The sequence below is a fragment of the Ascaphus truei genome, chromosome 19 (genome assembly GCF_040206685.1).
Source record: "Ascaphus truei isolate aAscTru1 chromosome 19, aAscTru1.hap1, whole genome shotgun sequence".
Classification (NCBI taxonomy): Eukaryota; Metazoa; Chordata; class Amphibia; order Anura; family Ascaphidae; genus Ascaphus; species Ascaphus truei.
This window is the reverse complement of record NC_134501.1, coordinates 40,045,928-40,061,051: the sequence shown is the minus strand read 5'-3', so window position 1 is coordinate 40,061,051 and position 15,124 is coordinate 40,045,928.

The window sequence follows — 15,124 nt, the reverse complement described above, 5'->3', positions numbered from 1 at the left end:
AGGAAGAAAGTTTCCAGACTGCCTACAAAATAAAGATGCTGCAAGATTATTTGAGTACCCAGTGTGTCCCCAAAGAACAGCATGAGGAGCTGAAGGCCACACTGAGCATAACCAGAGCCTTGCTGGAGGAAGAGCTAAAGCTAGCAGCTGAACACACATCTCAGCAACTCACAGCGCTGCAGGCGCAGATCGCTGAGCTCAAGACACAGCTTGCCAAAAAGGAGGAGAGAGAGAAGGTGTCCGTCTGTCAAGTGGCTGGCCTGACACAGCACTATGAGGTCAAAATGGCCGATGCCTGCAAATTATTGGAACACACAGCCCGTGATAAGGTCCGGCTGCAGCTGGAGCTGGACAATGCCTGGGAGGAGTACCGGCAGCTGCAAATCAGAAATGAAGAAGATTTAAGCTTTACTCTGAATCAGCTGGGAGATATGGAGTCGCGACTCAACTCCAAAGAAGCCGAACTGACAACTGCATTGAGTGTGAAAAGAAGTGCAGAAGGACAGCTTCAAGAGCTTAAAAATCAATTAGCTGATCTTAATGAGATTTTATTCGGGTAGCCACAGGTGTAGAAGTGCAGCGCACAGCAAAGAACCGGATCCACAGGACAGCAGCAGTATAATAAAAATAAAAGTTCTTTATTGGAAAGTCATGGTGCAGACAGGTATGGGTGCAGGAAAAACCTCTGTCTCTAACGCGTTTCACGCCTTGCTGGCGCTTCGTCGGAGAGTACAGTGTGGTGTGCTGTGGTTGCCCTCTTATAGAGATCCCAATTAGCTTAATTTGGGACCTCCGTGTGAAATTTGTAAACCGGAAGTGACGCGACTCACTTGGTATACCGGAAGTGACGTATCGCGATATGCGAGTCACTATTATTTGCCGGCTGAATTTGGCATTAGTTTACGTGTCATATAACCTCATGGGGGCGGTTATTCAGAAGTTTTGGCGATGAAATACAAGTCAAATCTAACCGAATTTCGATGTGTACGAAACCGGAAGTGACGTGTCGCTACGGTGCACATGACAGTGGTTTGTTTACATAATAGTTATGTAGTCATGGCAACCCGTGGATTAACCCTGAGGTAAAAACTTTATACAAATGAGGGCAAGCATTGCACTAATATCTTGCTGAATGGTTAATAACTCTTTCAAGCAAGATATATTAAAAACAATAGTGAACATATGTAATCCTATCAGAGGACATCAGAACATGTTATTGGTAAAGGAACACAATAATTATAATGCTTGATATGACACAGAACTAGACTAGAGAGAAAACAATATATCATATAATACATTCTATTGATCAGGTTCAAAGAGATACAAAGAGATAACCATATACCTTATAATAGAGAGGAGTATAAATCTATGTATAGTATGTACATAACATAATATTTATAATATCATTGATTGTTTTATTGTAAAAAGTGTTTCAGTTCCCAATCGGTATTTATACCCCCGGGTGTAAGAGACCCGAGGGTATAAATCCAAAACATTTCTCTCTGATTCAAAATCAATTCTCTATTGCCTCCCCTAATGTTTTTGGGGATATGTTCCAATGCATGGAATGTGAAAGTTTTTAACGAACCTTGTGGGCATTCATGAAAATGTTTGGCTACCGGTAATTCTAAGTTATTCTTTTTAATAGAGCGTAAGTGCTCTGAAATTCTAATCTTTAACGGACGAATCGTCCTTCCGATGTATATTTTACCACATTGACAATTTATTTTATACACTACATAGTTTGTGTTACATGTCATGAAATGATTGATTCTGTATTTCTGTCCTGTATGTTTATTTGTAATTTCTGACAAAGGAGTAACGTACTTGCAATAGGCACAGTTCCCACATTTATGGAAACCTTTGGGGAGTTTCGTGTTTCTGGATTCTAAGGCAAATAGACTCGGTGATAAGTGATAGCCTATAGTTTTTGCCTTTTTGTAGACAAACCTTGGTGTGTTGAACACGTATTTGTTAAGGTCCTTATCTAATTGTAAAACCTTCCAATGTTTGTCTACAATTTGTTTAATGCATTTTGCCTGATTACTATATGTTGTAATAAACAGTGGTGTTTCTGAATCTGGTTCCTTAGGTCTCTTGTTTTTGTGTTTGTCTGAAGACTTATTTAGTAAATGTTCTCGCTCTGTGTTTAGCGCTCTTTCAAATGCAGATTGAATATGTTCCTCAGGGTAGCCTCGATTTCTAAATCTCTCACTCAATATCTCAGATTCTTCCAAAAAGGATTCCTCAGTGGAACAAATCCTTCTTAGTCTGAGATACTGTCCGATTGGTATACCACGTAAAAGTGGTTTCGGATGACTGCTATTTGCCCTGAGGAGAGAATTGCGGACATTTGATTTACGAAACAGGTTAGTCTGTATTCTGCAATCAGTATCAATATATAAATTAATATCTAGATAATTGATATGATTGATGTGAGTTGATGAAGTGAATTTTAAATTGTATACATTGTTATTAAGGTAACTGATAAATTCCTGTAGTGTAGAGTACTCTCCCCTCCATATCAGAATAAGGTCGTCAATGTACCGACGATAGAAAATAATATTATTGCGGAACGGGTTAGTGACACCGAAAATGTGAATGTTCTCCCAAAATCCCATGTATAAGTTCGCGTATGAAGGTGCAAAAGAAGTCCCCATTGCCGTGCCTTGTTTTTGAAGATAAAAGTGATGATTGAATAAAAAGTAATTATGTTGTAAGAGAAAAATAATACAATCTAATAAAAATGTGATTTGGGGCGTGTGTAAATTGGAAGTGTTAAGGAAGTGAGTGACTGCTTGGATGCCTAATTCGTGTCTAATAATCGTGTATAAAGATGTCACATCTAGTGTAACCCAGAAATAATTATGACACCAAGTGATTTCATTTAGCATTGTGAGCAAGTGAGTGGAATCTCTGAGATAGGAGGGGAGTGCTCTCACTAGAGGTTGTAAAAAAATGTCCACATATCTCGATATACAATCTCCCAAAGATCCAATGCTGGAGATGATTGGTCTCCCTGGTGGACTATCCAGAGATTTGTGGATCTTTGGGAGATGGTGAAATATCGGTATGGTTGGACAACGATTGCTCAAGTACTGACATTCCTGAGTCGTTAATACCCGCAATTCTCTACCTAAATCAATGAGAGTGTTCAGTTCAGACAGGTAAATAGTGGTGGGATCCTTCTCCAATTTAAGGTAACAAACCCTATCATTGAGTTGCCTCATGGCCTCTTTTAAATATTGTTCTTTAGACATCACTACAATGGCTCCGCCTTTGTCTGCGTTTTTTATAATTATCTCATCATTTGTTTTTAATTTGTGTAGTGTGTTACGTTCAATTTTAGTGAGGTTGTCAGGTCTTATGTTGGAGAAGGTGTATCCCTTGGCTAATATTTGCAAGTCACGTTCAACTAGTTTTTGAAATGTTTCCAAAAACGGTCCTTTGTTGTATGTTGGACAAAAGAGTGATTTATTTTTTAACCCTGAATGTTTACTATGTGTTAAGAATGTGGTAACATCCTCTTCTTGTTCTTCCTCATGTTCTGCAAGCAGGTCTGTTAAATCTTGTATACTGGTATATTCTTTGAAAGAAAAATGTTCTTGCGACATTGTATCCATCAGGGGCTCTCTGTGTTAAGGGTGTCATTTTTATTAGTAAACCATTTCTTTAAAGACAATTTTCTAATAAATCTCTGTACATCAATAACAGTAGAGAAAAGATCAAAGTTGTCATTCAAGGCGAAGTTCAGGCCCTTGTTGAGCAATTCCATTTCTTCATTATTTAATGGTATTCCAGAAATGTTAATGACGTTGTTATTATCAATATTTAAATGTCCATCTTTCTCTTTTTGTCTCTTTTTTCTTTTGGCCGAGCGCCTTGTTTTTCTGATCCGTTTTTTGGGGCTTTGGATTCATATGAAGAAGATGACTCATATCTCCGTGTATATGATGTTGATGATGTGTTATCTTGTTCCCCCTGGTCACGGGAGTATCTCTCTGCGTCTGAGCCTCTTGAAAAGGAGACTGATGGTGTACGTGTTTCAATGTCTTATGTGTCTGACATGCTGGACAATTCGGATCTATTCTTGAGAATGGATTTGTTTGGTGTAGATTTGGTTTGATTCTCTCTCTCTCTGTGTGGATTTCTCTTCTGATTCTTATTTTTGTTGGCATTTCTATGTGATATTGGTTTTTGCCACATGTAAACCTGATTAAAAACGTAATCCATCTTATCTCTCTCATACTTCTTTTGTTTCTGTGTCATAAGTTCTTGTTCCATAGTTTTAATGTGTTTACTTAATTTGTCATCACAGTCATCAAATTCATCCATATCAACTAAGTTTTTTAAATTCAATTGTAGATCTTTCACTGTTTTTGATGTGAGTTTTTTCTCTTCTATCTTATGTTCTATTATTAGGTCGATCAGTCTGAAGGAACATTCGTCTAATAATTTAATCCATTTGGATTCAAATTCCTTTGATGGGAATCCAAATGATGGCGTTTTTGTTATTCTTAAGCCTCTTGGTATTCGCTTCATCATTCTATAGTTCTCTAATGTAGTGATGTCCCACCACAGACGTATGTCAGTTGATAGGGTTTTTTCAAATTTATTAAAGAACATAGGAAGATCTATATCCTCATCATCAATTGGCAGCGTGGAACCTTCAAACACCTGAGCTGCTTGTTTGCTTCGTTTGGTGTTATCAGTGCATTTGTGTCACTTGAGCACTATATCTGAACAATGTTCATCTTAATGAGATTTTAGGTGATAACACGAAACGGCAGTCACAAAAGGAGACCACGGAGCGTGAATTCTATGTTCCCACTTACCCATGTGAAAAGTCTGCACCCGTCCTTGATGCCCACATTCCTGATGTCCATGCCTCTGCAATGGAGTTGAACGTATTCATTGGGAAGTTCCACATTCCAAAACTAAAAGAGATATATTGGTCACAAAAAGAGACCACGAAGAGTGAACTCTGTGTCCCCACTGACTCATGTAGAAAGGCTGCACCCGTCTTTGATGCCCACGTTTCTGATGTCTTTGCCCCTGCATTTGGGTTGAACGCGCCCATTCGGAGGTTCCTTGCAGCACCCAATGTACCTGTGGAGTACCCTCTGCCCGTTGACAAACCACCAGAGGTGGGTCACCTTGAGTCCACTTTTCATCAAGGCCTCCGGGAAGAGCCTGGAGGATCGTCCGGAGAACGCTCTCGAGAGGGGGGAGTAATATCAGGGTCGCCTAGACCTCCTGCCTAGCCATAGCTTCCTTGTCCACTGGGTGTGCTGCTGCCTTCTGTTGGCTCTGGGTTCCTCTGTCTGTCTGTCTTCTTGTTGCTCCTGTCTCTGTCCTTATAGCTTGCTTCCTGTCTGTTGGTTTTGCCTTTGCTTGATGTCAGACTCCTTCAGTATTGCTCATGCCTCTGATTCCTGATCTGTTCCTGTACCTGTACCTGTATTTGAGTCTGTTCACAGTAAAAGCCCTTGCTGGTAATCTGGCTTGTCCCTGTTTGTTCCTGTTCTCAGTCCCTGCCCCCAGACCTGTCCTTGCTCCCCTGTCCTGTTCCAGTCTCCTCGTTGCCGACCTCTGCGTGTTACCTGACTTTGCTACCTGCCGCCTGCCTCGGACCCCTGCTTGTTACCTGACTTCGCTACCTGCCGCCTGCCTCGGACCCCTGCTTGTGACCCCTACTACGCTCGTGCTGTTCCGGCCACCGAGATCCTTCCCGCCACAGGAGTCTCCCATGACAGACGCGCTCTGAGTCCCATTAGGAGAAAAGCGCTATATGAAATAAAGTTATTATTTTTATTAACGCATTTGTTTACAGATACAGCACTTTTACTCACTGAGCCGCTCTTTCGGATATATAGAACCTATGAAGAAAACATATGCTCAGAGGGTACAGTGTTCCTATTTAAGATTTCAAGATTGTGGGCATATTAGAATATCTCTAATACTCTACAAGTTGACAAAGGACAATTTAACCCTTTCGGTGCTATTAACTAGGGTTAACTGTCTCTTTCTGTTGACACAACAGTGTGGTCTGGAAGGCAGACAAAATGGCCGCCTGATCTTACTGCTACTCTGCTGGAAAATAATCCATAAGCATCCAATGCCTAATAACTGGGATACAATGGGGTATGCTGCACTCCAAATGGAAAAAAAATAATAATACGTACAGTTTACCGGTGCTGCTGGTTCTAGGAATACCTGTCTGAACATTCGAAGGCAATGATCAGGAAAAAAAGGGTGATCCAACGCTCTACGAATTTGATATCAAGAAAATGTATGAGTGCCACACAACGTTTCAACCTTGCTAGATCTTTCTCAAGTGACTAGTCACTAGTCCATAAAGCGTTGGATCACCCTTTTTTCCCTAATAACTGGGATAAGCAGCAAGTAAAGCAGACTAAATCTTACAACACCTCATAGTTACTATTTTTTGGGGAAAAATACAAAATATAAGGAGCCTGTGAGGCTACTGGGTTTGTGAGGCCAAGTAGGCCCTAGCCACATGGCGGACCCCAAACCCTACGACGATTGCCATTAATAACACTTACACCCAGACCTTCAGAGTCTTTTTTTTTTTTTAACTTATATATTTTTTTATTTTTCACAAATAAATGGGAAGGGGAAGGATACAAAAATAAAAGGAGGGAGGGGGAAACAACAATTTTGTATCTGTTTTCTTACAAACAAACATCAACAGTCACATTTCTTATCATACAACTTTTTGGTGAATACAATATTTTACATTTAGCACTCCCAAATCCTCTCTCCCTCCGGTATCGCGCCCCTATCCAGCATCCCAGGGCCCCCAGACCCTATCATACTTCCTGGTGGTGTGGTTCAGAAATGAGGTGTGTTTCTCCATCAATTCAACATCATTAACCCTTCTAATAACCTCTCTTCTGGAGGGCGGGAGTGTGTGTTTCCGTGCCGCTGCTACAGCGCACCTAGCAGCCAATAGGATATGCAGAATCAATTTTTGTGTGCAATGATTTATATCTTCCATAGGTTTAGCCAGAATAATTAGAATTGGGTCTAGCGGGATTTTGATATCAGTCACATCTTTTATTAATTTCAGAACTGTCTTCCAATACCCCTGCATTACTGGGCAGAACCACCAAATACTGTACCAGTATGTGCCAAATCTCTTAATTGTCCATAACCCCCCCAACATCTATCCGAGGTCCTCGGGAACATCTGCTTTAGTCTTTTTGGGGTATAGTACCAATGTAGCAAAATGTTATATATATAATCTTTTGTTACTGTACATATAGAGGTTTTACTCGCATTATCCCAGATATCATCCCAGTCCTAACTTGTTATCTCAGCCTGGAAGTCCAGAGCCCATTGGTCCATATATTTATGGTTTGGGATATCTTTCTTAAGAGTTAGCCCCTGGTACAGAGATGATATCAAACCTCTTTGGTATTTTTTTATTTTACATAGATCTTCAAATCGTGTATATCTGGGAAATTCCTCATCATGGAGGCCCTGGCACACAAAATGTCGGACCTGCATATACCTAAATAGCTCAATTTGGGGCAGATCATACTTTCTCATCAGTTCCCTAAAGGACTTTAGTTTATCCTTTTCTAGTAAATCTCCCGTCTCCAAAATGCCTCTCTGTTTCCAGACCTCAAAGCCCAGATCCTGAAAGCCCGGGGTGAACCCTGGGTTGCCAAACAGAGGCGCGAGCCTAGAAGGGCTCGACACAACTGTATATTTCTTTTTTGCCATCTGCCAGATTTTCAGAGTAAGTCCAATTACTGTCGGTTCTGAATGCCTCCCGGCTCCCATCTCAGATCTAGACGACAATATAGCCATCAATCCAATCAGGTGTTTTAGCGACCTCTCCAGGTCCACCAAGGTGTAAATTCCTCTCGGAAAATGCCAGTACACCATTTGTTTCATGTAGGAGGCTATATAATATTTTAGAATATTTGGAACAGCCATACTACCTATTTCCTTGGCTATCCTCGGTTGTTTGTTTCCAAATAAACTGCATAATTCAATTCTGGATTTCTTTTATATTTGAATGCGGGACAACTACAATGTCTGGAAATAATACAAGAGTCTAGGGAGAATATTCATCTTAACTGCAGTTATACGCCCTATCCAGGATAGACAATGAGATTTCCAGTCTTGTAAATCTTTTTGAATTTTGGAGAATAGATCCGGGTAATTATATTTATATAATGAGTTATAGTCTCTGGTAAGATACGTTCCTAAATATTTAAAATGGGTCTTTTCCATTTATAGTCAAAATGTTGTTTAAGCACCTCGACCTCCTTTTCTGTTAACGTCAAATTTAGAGCTTCTGATTTCCCCATATTTACTTTATATCCGGAGAGCTCACCAAACCTCCGAAGGGTAGACTGCAAATTCGGGAGAGATGTTAATGGGTTAGCTATAGTAAGAATAACATAATCTGCAAACAATGATATTTTATAACACTCATCTTTTATTTTGATCCCTTGTATATTTGGGGAGGCTCTGATGGTGGCCGCTAGAGGCTTGATTGTCAGAGCAAAGAGAAGTGGGGAGAGGGGGCACCCCTGCCTAGTCCCATTCGTATGTTATTAGATTCCCCTCTACTCCTGGAATCTTCAGAGTAGCTGTTGGTGACTGATAAAGAGTTCAGACCCCCTGTAGTAAGAGTCCAGTGAATCCAAACACCTGTGTCTTATCTAGCAAATCCCACCTTATCCTATCAAATGCTTTCTCCATGTCAAGACTCAGCAGCATAGCTTTTGATCCAGATTTGTGTATTTGATCAATAACGGGAATAATTTTCCTTGTGTTATCTGACGCATGGCGCTCACTCACAAAACCCACCTGATCATAGTGGATTCATCTTGATAGTATTGGGTTCAATCTGTTAGCTAGAATTTTGCTATAAATTTTCAAGTCCGTGTTAAGTCGTGAGATTGGCCTTTAGTCACCACAACATAGAGGATCCTTTCCCTCTTTATGAATCACCACTATGTTGGCCTTTGTCATTTGTGGAGGAATTTGTTTTTCGCTTAGGAAATCATTAAATAGATCCAACAGATAAGGTCCTAAAATTCCCCAAAAAAATGTTGTAGTAGAGGTTTGAGAAACCATCAGGACCTGGGGCTTCAAAGAGCCGACCGCTTTTCCCAGTTCTAGCGGGTGCTTTCCTTGGACTTAGTTCCCGTGCCTTCTGGGGGCGTGTCGGGGGGCGGGCCAGTGACGTCACGGAGCTGGTTCGCCATCATTGGGTGAACCGCTCACGTGACCGGCCCTGCACTCCCGTGAGCGCTCATACTAGAAATTTGTTAAGACCTACGCCTCCGCACGCATGCGGACGCGTGCGCGAGCCCCTGCTAAAGCTGCTCTAATTGCGGCTGCAGGGGCTCACTGACAAGCGTCAGCACGCCTCAGCACAGGTCAGCGCTTAGGACTCAGCCTGAACCGTCATTGTCTGGAACGGAATACCTTGTTTTATCAAAATCTGGACCCCACTTTTCTTACTAGTGAAAGACGAATAGAATGCAGTAGGATATGTCCTGCTATAAGTGCTTAGGGGTTCTTGGGAGTCGAAATGTATCTCTTGTAGAAAAACAATATCCGCATTTAACTTTCTAAATTCTTTTAGCGCCAGTCTACGCTTATATTACTATTAAGGCCTTTAACATTCACGGATACTAGTTTCACTGGTGTTTGACTAGTCATTTCCTATATCGTGTCTCTCTCATGTGAAAGTTGTGAATGAAACATTTTAATGGTTGCCGGGTACAAGGGGAGAAAGGGGGGACGGGGACTGGAAAATAAACAAAAGGGGGAGACTTTCCCAAATCGGGAACTTGGAGACCAAAAAAAGTCAAAGTTAACTTGAAACATAAGATGGGTGTAACCAGCCACTCATCCCGGTTTTGTGGCCAGTCCCTACATGAGCTGGCCTGGCGGGCATATGGCCCTACTGGGGTCGCCCTAACATCAGGCATGCTAGTCTCCTTGTAAATACACATCCAAAACCTACAAGGAGGCTAGGTGCACCAGGGGGGGGGAGAGGGGAATAAAAATATATAGTCCACGATACTCACACAGCCAAGTGCAAGTACAGGTACTGAGCGTAGTATCTGTGCTGGTCCTGCCCTCCTACACCGATCCAAACAGCAGGGAGTAGTGATCGCTGGCAGTCAATGCTCTGACATGGGGAATCCTCACTATGCCAATCGTCCCAGTAGCTCCCGCGTGTGGTGGTACAAAGATGTTGAGGCAGATGTGTTAAACACAAATCAATTCATTTATTTGTGTGAATAAACGATGCACTCACAAACAAAACTCCCAGGTCAGCGCCCGTAGTGAAGTGGTAAGCCCTGCAACGAGTATCCTTGCTGCCGCGTCCGGAGGACAAGGAAGTATGGTAATTGCGTGCGGCTGCTATGGAAGCCCCCGCGGATCAGAAACAGTCAACTGGAAGATGCTACGCGTTTCGCCGAGACATCGTTCTTGAGCTTGATGAAGCCAATGTCTCTGTGAAACGCGTAGCTCCTTCCAGTTGTCTGTTTCTGATCCGCGGGGGCTTCCATAACAGCCGTGAGCAGCCGCACGCAATTACATACTTCCTTGTCCTCCGGACGCGGCGGCAAGGATACTCATTGCAGGGCTTACCACTTCACTACGGGCGCTGACCTGGGAGTTTTGTTTGTGAGTGCATCGTTTATTCACACCAATAAATGTATTGATTTGTGTTTAACACATCTTTTTCTGAAGCCAGGGTCACGTGTGATGTGTGAATGGCCCAAGATAGCATTAACTCGGCTCCTTTTTAATCACTCCAAGTCCTATAATATTTCCTCCACTTTATTGGAAAAAGCAGCAGAATACAGATACTTGTGGATGGTATGTAGTGGTGATTTATAGTTGGAAACAGGTAAAAAGAGATGGCCTCACCATGGGAGATTAACAGAGAAGGGTGCTGTACTCACTGTCTCCAGGGTGGAAAAGGAAGTGAGGGGCAGTGTGGGTAAAGGGAATAGTCTTGGGACAGACTATCTTTGAACAAACAGGAGGGGGGGCAGACTAGCCCATTCTGGCGAGGATCTCAAAGGCTGCAGTAGCAGCTCACTGATTTCATGCCCAGAGGCAAGAAATGCAACATTGTTACATGTCACACAGGCACAGTATGTGTATGCAAACTCCATGCAGCTGAAATAAGAACTGACAGGCAGAAGCTGCAAAGGAAAGAGGGGGGTGAACGAAAAATGTAGTTCTTGTTCCATGACACTCCCCGTCTGGTATCTGGAGATACCATTATATTCTAAGTATATGTGGAACATATGTGCAATATAACAACATAACAATGCAAAGATGATGTCCACATAGTGATGGGATACCGGCCAGTACCCCCAGCTAGAAATCCTTCACCATCTCGGTAAGGGAAGTAGGCGGATGCACAGCTCTAGGTTAGCTTGATGCAGTACAATGTCTTTGTGTAAAGGTCCCTTGCACTGTTTTCTTTCAACTTTGTGAGAAAACAGTCCCTTTGACTCTGTAGTTTTCTCTACAGAGTGCATCGCCTCGTGGAAGTGCCAGTTGTGGTAGTTTGTCATGCTATCACCTGGCGTTTGGCGGAAGGAGATGGCCTTTGGCTCCTTGCGGAAGCGGATCAACGCCCCTGGAAGACTGGTTGTCAGATCTAGTCCAGTGAGTAGTGCCCCGTTTGGAGAAGCTTCCTGGTGTCGAGCATTGGAGTTGAACGTTATCCAGATCTGGCTGGGTTTCTGATGGTGGTGGACACCAGATGATGGGGGGTGCCGGCATTTTTTACCTTCCTTCAGTGAAGGCGCTGGTTCTGGGTGTCCGCTAAGGAATCTCTTCCGCGTGAAGACAACAATTTGATTCTTGGTCTCCGGCTCCCTTTGTGGGTTGCGGCCGAGCGAAGTGAGCCTAGGGATGGCAGGTTCTCTATTGTTCGGGAGGCGTCCTTTTGGTGAATGGAATGGTAGCGGAGTCACCCAACTGCCTAGTCCATCTTTAGAGAGCTCCTTGACTGTTAACCTCGGGAATCCTCTATCTTCCCTTGATGGTGTTTGCTTGTTGTCGTTCCTTGTTGTCTGGAACGCTGTGCACCATAGGTCATTGGTGCATTCCTCTTGCACGAGAACATCTCCCCGTAGTTTGGTGAAACGCTTTTGTGTCTTTTTGTTAACTGCCATCGGGAGGTTATTTTCTCCCTGGACGTAATGAAGAACAGTCTCTTTTGCCCTAGTAAATCCCTTTATGAAATGTCTATGTGGCTGTCTCTTTTTAGACGTGTGAGAGGACAGTCTTTTTGACACTGTGGCTTCACCTGTAGGGCGCAATCTTTTGCGGCTATGCCAGCCGTGGCAGCTGGCTGCTTTGTCACTTGATACTCTGTGGAGAGGAACAACTGTACGTCTTAGTCGTGCCATTGCTCGCGAGAGGACTGTTTGATTGTTTATTGCCTTTTGGACGATCCCTTTGTCGGTCACCTTTGGGAGGTTACTTTCTTCCTTCGGTGGAATCGACTCATCATCCTTAGCTGTCTGAACTGCTGAGCATCATAGGCCATTGTCACATCCCCCCGATGTGAGTATGTTTTTGTTGATCTCAGGGGTATAACCTTGTCTTTTCTCTTCACTTGGCCCTTCGGTCACTTGGAGATGGCCAAGACACGGTTCAGAGAGAGATGTGTGTCCACATTCTGTTATCACCATTCTGCGGGCATCTCCCTGTTGTCTCCATTCGCTCTGCGCACGTTCTGAGAGTGTAAGGAGAAGACCCGTCTTGTATGTTAAACATGTTGAAGAACTCTGACCTGACCAGCGATCGGTTGCTCTGGTCGTCGAGGATTTCGTACATCCGAATAGCCTTCTCAGGTTGTCCCTGGGGGTGCACTGCGACAAGGCATATTTTGGATCAGGACATTTTGTCACCTTCTTTTCCGCAAACCTCAGTGTGCTGGGATGTTACGGATGTTGACTCTCCTTCTTTCTCCCCGCCATGCTCCGCTACGGAGGATGGGTTGTTGAGTTGGTGGAGTGTTAGCGCCTCTGGGTGTAACGATGTCACGTGCTTGTCACTTTCGCACACTGTGCATTTGATCTCTTCTTTGCAGTCTCTGGCTAGGTGAGCCGTGGAACCGCAGCACCTGAAGCAAACTCTGAATTCTCCAAGTAACCTTTTGCGTTCCTCTAGGGACTTCATCCTGAACCCAAAGCACTTGTTAAGTGGGTGTGGCTTCTTGTGTATGGGACATTCCCTGTTTGGGTCCCTCGGTTTCTCGTCTCTGGCGACCGACTGATCGGGAGTAGTTTGGGTCGTGGGAGGCACGTCCGTCCTGTGGACCGAGATGGGTGTTTGAGTGTTACCGTATCTCGCCACTGGTCTCTCATTCCTCAGGCTGCTTGCACTGTGTGTGGTTTGCGCACCTAAGATGAAACTGGGATCATTCCTTGTCCTTGCCGCTTCGCGGATGAAGCTCACGAAGAATGAGAATGGGGGGAAGGCGACTTGATTCTCCCTTTTGTATTTGGAGCCTTATGAAATCCATTTTTCTTGGAGGATGAAGGGTAGCTTCTCCAGGATGGGTCTCACTCCACGAGCTGAGTCTAGGACGTTGCGACCTGTTAAGGAATGGTCTTTCCTTGCGAACTCCAGTTCTTGCAGCAGGTCCCCGAGCTCTTGTAACTTCGAGTAGTCTTTAGTTGTGATCTTGGGGACTCTTTGGAAGAGCGAGTCCTCGACTGCTTCGGGGCTACCGTAGGACTCTTCTAGCCTTTCCCACACTAGGTCAAGACCTACTTGGGGTTGGTGTGCGTTTGCCGCCCGAAGTCTCTTCGCGTGCTCCCTGGATTCGTTCCCCAGTAACTTGAATAGCAGATTGAGCTCTTACCTTGCTGAGAAGTCCAGGCTGTTGATTGCGTCTTTGAACGTGAACTTCCACGTCCGGTAGTTCTCAGGGCGGTCGTCAAAGCTGATGAGCCCTGCTTGCACCAGGTCACGCCGGATCATGTACTTGGCTATGTCTGTCAGGCCTGATGCATCGGCGTGTTTGTCCCGTTCTGAGGTAGTTGCTGGGAGGGTTCGTGCGGTCGCCTCTTCCTTGGCGTGGATGCGTGATGACTGCTGGTCGGTGTGAGGGGCTGTGTTTTTCCGTGTGGGTGTACCTGGATGGCGAGCCTGTTGTAGTGCATCCATGTGCGCGCTGGCGTGAGCATCACTGTTGCGGCTGTGGCTATCCCAGGCAGCATGTACCACTGACGGAGCAGCGTCTTCTCCTCGTGGACCTAGCAAGTCTTCGGTGTCTGTAGAGTCACTCCCTCCTTGTTTAGATGGTGCGCTGGTTTTTACACGGAAGAGGCTCCTTACGTAGTCTTCAGTGCGTTGGGTTGGATCCTCTGAGGCAATCCGTCTGTACGGTTGCTCCCCACCATCCTGTTTCGCGGCTGCTTCTAAGACTTTGGCTTGGGCTATGGCAGCAGCGGCGTCCTCCTCTTTGCTTAGAGCTTCTAGATCCGCATCCAATTCGGCCTTTCTACGCACAGCGGTAGCGGCGGCGGCGACATTGGCAGCGGCGGCGGCGGCATTGGCAGCGGCGGCGGTAGCATTGGCAGCGACGGCGTTCTGCTCCTCCTCTTCTATGCGCCCTCTTTCTGCCTTTACGGCTGCCTCTCTCCGACTATATTCGGCCCTGGCACGTGCGGCCTCTTCGGCGGCTCGCGCCTTGGTAGCGTTTGTGCTTGCGCTGGACGCGTTAGATTGCGCTGATCTTGCTGACCTTGATGAGTGCCTGGATGTGCTTGAGCGCTGCAATGCAGTTTCCAGGAGGATCTCTTTTCTCTTGCTTTGGGTGTCTGCGATGGCGGTTCGCACGCGGCTGTCACGTCTCAAGTCAATATTGTGCTGTAAGTCCCTTTCTTGCAGGCTTTCACTGGTGTTAGCCCTGGCCAAGTAAGTGGCGTATGCCTCTGACAGCCCTTGGTAGCATGAGTGGTCTATCTTTAATTGAGTTATTGCCTGCTCGAGCTGTTGTACAGAATTGCCAGCGCCGGCGACATTGCGTATCCCAAGTGTGGTAGTGTTCCAGGCCAACTCTAATTTAGCGCGGTGCGCTTCA